General features: G+C 36.6%; 1 protein-coding gene across 1 annotated transcript in view; it reads left to right on the top strand.

Moving 5' to 3' along the window:
* The window catches only part of UBL3 (ubiquitin-like 3), a 77,959-nt gene that overhangs the window by 62,818 nt on the left and 10,253 nt on the right, over nucleotides 1–4,888 (top strand). The gene's annotated exons all lie outside the window — the stretch shown is intronic.

The following is a 4,888-nucleotide window of genomic DNA, read 5'->3' as shown; positions in this document are numbered from 1 at the left end:
TTTTAAAAAATTGTCAAACATTTAGGAAGAGGAGCTATAATTGACATTATTTGTCTGAATAAGCCCAAGAAGATTCTTACTATATATAATGCAGGAGCAGTTAACTACTGACCAACCTGTGTATTCAGGTGTTTATCCGAGTGATTGCTTTCAAGATTTCTTCTAAAGGAAATTATGGGAATTCAATGTTTTCCTCCACTAGTGTTACAGTCCTAAGATATCCTTGACTGCATGCCTCTAGTTTAGGAGCAAGGTTATCTCATAGGTATAAGCATGGGACCAAGTTACGACCAATCCGTTAATCTTCCATATGAGTAACCCAAAACTAGGCCCAATATATATGTTAATATGGTAGCTCAGAATTAATTTTGCTTTTCAAAATAGTTTACTAAGTGATAGCATTTATATTAACTGTGGCATGCTGCTGACAGTAAAGATCCAGAGCCCGACAAATTAAAGATTGAGGTGTTTATGCATTCGAAGTATCCACATGTCCACAGCACTACCAAGAACTGGGTATTATCCATTCCCATTCTACATGCTGCACTGGCTATTCGATACAATGCCCAGAATGCTGACACCTAGATTGGGATCTTCGCTCTAACCTTTTCCGATCTACACTTTCACTTGCATCTTGAAACTGAAGAAACTGAAGTATTAGTCAATAAATATTGGCTGAGCACCTACTGTGTGCCAGGCACTGTTCCAGGCACTGCAAGTGTTTCAGGCAAGCGGTTAATGTCGTGTGTTTATTGCTGCTATTTTTAATTTTGGACGTAACTTCTTTCTTGAAATAGTGTTTGTTAGTTTTGGATAGTAAAACTTGATAAATTCTTAGATTTATGTATTTACAGACTTACTCTTAAAGTTGTTATATTCTCCCCCAAGGTGTAATTAGGTTCCCTCTGAGTAGATTTTAAAATCTTACCCTGCTTTTTGTTCTCATTTCGTAGCCCCAAACCCCATTCACACTCTACCATGAGTTACAAACTCAGATGTTTTCTGGAGCTAGGCGGGTTTCCTAAGTGTTTGAAGCAGGCCAGAGTGATTAGGTCTGAGTAGCACTGAAGATTATGCCCGCCTAGAAACATTTAAAAAATTTTAAACCTGTATCAAACACATCTAGAGGGCCAGAAGTTTCCAACATTCTGAACATCTATATAAACTCTTTAAACCGTTAATTTTTGAAATATGAGAGTTATAATATCAGTTTATTGGTGACAGTGATGTATGTTGGTTTTAAAAAAGGAAATGCTGAGATCTTTGCAGCACGAACCTAGACAGTTGTATTTATGGAGTGAAGTGTGTATATGTGTGTGTGTTGTTTTGTTTTTAAGCTTGTGAGAGGAAAAAAAAGAGAGAGAAACAGAGAATGTCCATAGATGATTCCTTCAGCCAAACTTAGAACAGAAGGTCTTAACTTAGATTCAATGAGTAATCTTCAGGGGTTCACAGCAAAACTGAGAGAAATGTACAGAGATTTGCCATATACCCCTTGTCTCCGTATGTGCACAGTCCCCCCCATTGTCATCCGCCACCAGAATGGTACATTTGTTACAATTGACACGCTTAGCTTTTTATGTTTTATAATCTCAAGGGGAATGTCTACTTAAGAAAATTGTTTAAGTTGCTTTGAAAGCCCCTCCTGATATAGTACTTGATAGATTTAAGAATTTTTTAATATTCATAGTTTATTAGGGATATTCTGAAATGATTAAGGAATACACTTTGAATAGTCATGTTATTCTGTTAGGTTGGTGCAAAAGTAATTGCGGTTTCAGACCATGAATTTTAAATCATTATAACTAGGCTCAGACACATCTTTATTAATCAAAATGGGAACCATTACAATCAACACATTTTTGCCAATGAGAAATAAGTTTGTTTATTCCTGTACTGTAAAAGTCTGTGCTTTGGGATTCGTCGAACTCTTGGAAAGCATTTTCTGCATCCTACTGAAAATTGGTTGTGGGAGCATTTTCCTTGCAAAAAGTTGTCTAGATGCTTGAAGAAGTGGTAGAAGTGGTAGTCAGTTGGTGAGCGGTCAGGTGAATGTAGCAGGGGAGGCAAAATTTTGTAGCCCAATTCATTCAACTTTTAGAGCGTTGGTTGTGCGATGAGCTGGTGGGTATTGTTGTGGTGAAGAATTGGGCCCTTTCTGTTGACCAATGCCGGCTGCAGGCGTTGCAGTTTTTGGTGCATCTCATTGATTTGCTGAGCATACTTCTCAGATGGAATGGTTTTGCTGGGATTCAGAAAGCCGTAGTAGATCAGACGGGCAGCAGCCCACCAAACAGTGACCATGACCTTTTTTAGATGCAAGTTTGGCTTTGGGAAGTGCTTTGGAGCTTCTTCTCAGTCCAACCACTGAACTGGTCATCACCGGTTGTCGTATACAATCCATTTTTCGTGCACAATTTGATGAGGAAATGGTTCATTGTTGTTGCATACAAGAAGAGAAGACAATACTTCAAAACGATGATTTTTTGATTTTCGATTAGCTCATGAGGCAACCACTTACTGAGCTTTTTCACCTTTCCAATTTGCTGCAAATACCGAACGACAGTAGAGTGGTTGACCTTGAGTTCTTCGGCAACTTCCTGGGTAGTTGTAAGAGGATCAGCTTCAATGATTGCTCTCAATTGGTTGTTGTCAACTTCTGATGGCCGGCCACTGCGCTCCTCATCTTCAAGGCTCTTGTCTTCTTTTCAAAACTTCTTGAACCACCAGTGCACTGTACGTTCGTTAGCAGTTCCTGGGCCAAATGTGTTGTTGATGTTGCGAGTTGTCTCTGCTGCAACCCATTTTGAACATGAATAAGAAAATCACTCTAATTTGCTTTTTGTCTAACATTTCCATAGTCTAAAATAAATATAAAATAAACAGCAAGTAATAAATCATCAGCAAAAACACATAAAGCGAGAAATGCGCATTAAAATGATGTATAACATAGCCACATTTGAGAATGTATTCCAATATCAAAGGGCAAATTTCAACAATGATAAAAACTGCAATTACTTTTGCACCAACCTAGAATATTTTAAAGAAATACAGAAAGAAGAAACTAAAGACCAACTTTAACGTACAAATAACTACTGCTAGTATTTGGTACATGTCTTTCTAGACTTTAGTTTGTACATATATATGTGTGAGATGTACACACCTATACTAATGAAGTGTAAACAAAGTTCTGCTTTATATTTTAAAGAAATACAGAAAGAAGAAACTAAAGACCAACTTTAATGTACAAATAACTACTGCTAGTATTTGGTACATGTCTTTCTAGACTTTAGTTTGTACATATATATGTGTGAGATATACACACCTATACTAATGAAGTGTAAACAAAGTTCTGCTTTGTATTTTAGGTTTTTTTTCCCTTGAATAATATTGTCTTTATTATTATCATTAAGAATTGGAATTATTAGTATTTAAAGTTCAAAAATTAGTAACAGAAATTTGTAAAACTTTTATTTGTTTATAAAAAGATTCCATATCCATCACCTCATTTGAATATCAGGAAAGTCCTTTAAGTTAGAGTTTTATACTGTTACCCATGTATTTTAGTTTTTTAAACTGTCAGAAGTAGTTTTATTTAATTCAAAGTTGTAAACTTATAAACTACTATACCAGGGAAGCAAGAGACCAAGTTACTGTAATAAAACATTTTGACAGCAGAGGAGTCCTGACCTCTTTATGTGTAATGACAGGAAAACAAAGTAGAAAAAGTCATTACTTAAGATAGAACATATAGTTAAATTTAGTCTTACTTTATACTTTTTCTTAACCTTGTTGGTAAACAGTTACTTATTTAGCAACCCATGAATATTCTGTATTTTCTAACCTCTCATAGCCCAGCAGAGGGATTTATAACACAATAAGTAAATAAAGAAAATGTTTTTAGATCCAAGTAATCTAGTTCATAGTTTTTTGTTTTTTTTTTTTAAGTTATTTGGTCAACCTACTCACCAGTTCCTGTTTTATCAAAAGCTGCTTTCCTTCCTAAAGGGAGCGTCACATTTCTTATTTTATATTTTTCTTTGTTAGAGTAGTGTTAGTCAGCTCAGACTGCCATAACAAAATACCACAGACTGAGTGGCTGAAACAACAGAAATTTATTTCTCACAGCCTTGAAGGCTGGAAGTCCAAGAGGTGCAAGCATTGCTGGGTTCGGTGAGGGTGACCTTCCTGGCCTGCAGATGGCTGCCTTCTGGCTGTGTGTTTACTGGGAGGTGGTTGGGGGAATATGGACATTGTTTGGATTCCATTGAATGCAGAGTTGTTTGTATATATGCATTTTTCTAGGGGAGATATTTTATAACCTTCAACACGTTTTCCAAGTGGTGAGGCTCTGGGAGTGGCATTGGCCATGGTGACAGTTAAGATAGTAAATCAGTGACCGCTGCAGTAGGCACCAATTTATTCATTGTAGAGTCTGGCATCTTAACGATATTTTTAATAAGGAAAAAAAACACTGGCAACCAAAGAGGAGAGCTTGGGTAACCTGTGACCTGGCACAATTCAAACTGGCACAATGACCTTCTCTGTTCTTTATATGTAAAGAAGCTGGGCTAGATTGCCCAGCGCTCCAGGGCCTAGCTCTGGACTGGACCCAACTTTCAGTAAGGTCTCATTAACTCTCCTAACAGAGGCCAGGACCTATAGAAAACAACATTTCCATTTTCTGTGACTTATGGGGAAATGACTAGATACGGTGGTTTTTAAAAATACCATCAAGTTAATTATGAGAGATGCAAATTAAAAAGTAAATATTTTGGAAAATATGTTAACAATGGTATAAACAAATATATATTGACTTGGAAATGTGAATCCAGTGGATCTCAAACACTTCAATTCTGTTATCTCCCTTAAGGTTTTCACTGAGGGC

This window comes from Propithecus coquereli, unplaced genomic scaffold (assembly GCF_000956105.1).
Source record: "Propithecus coquereli isolate 6110/MARCELLA unplaced genomic scaffold, Pcoq_1.0 Scaffold175, whole genome shotgun sequence".
NCBI classification, from domain to species: Eukaryota; Metazoa; Chordata; class Mammalia; order Primates; family Indriidae; genus Propithecus; species Propithecus coquereli.
The sequence above is the reverse complement of the archived record's forward strand: the minus strand, read 5'-3'. Positions and strand labels throughout refer to the sequence as shown.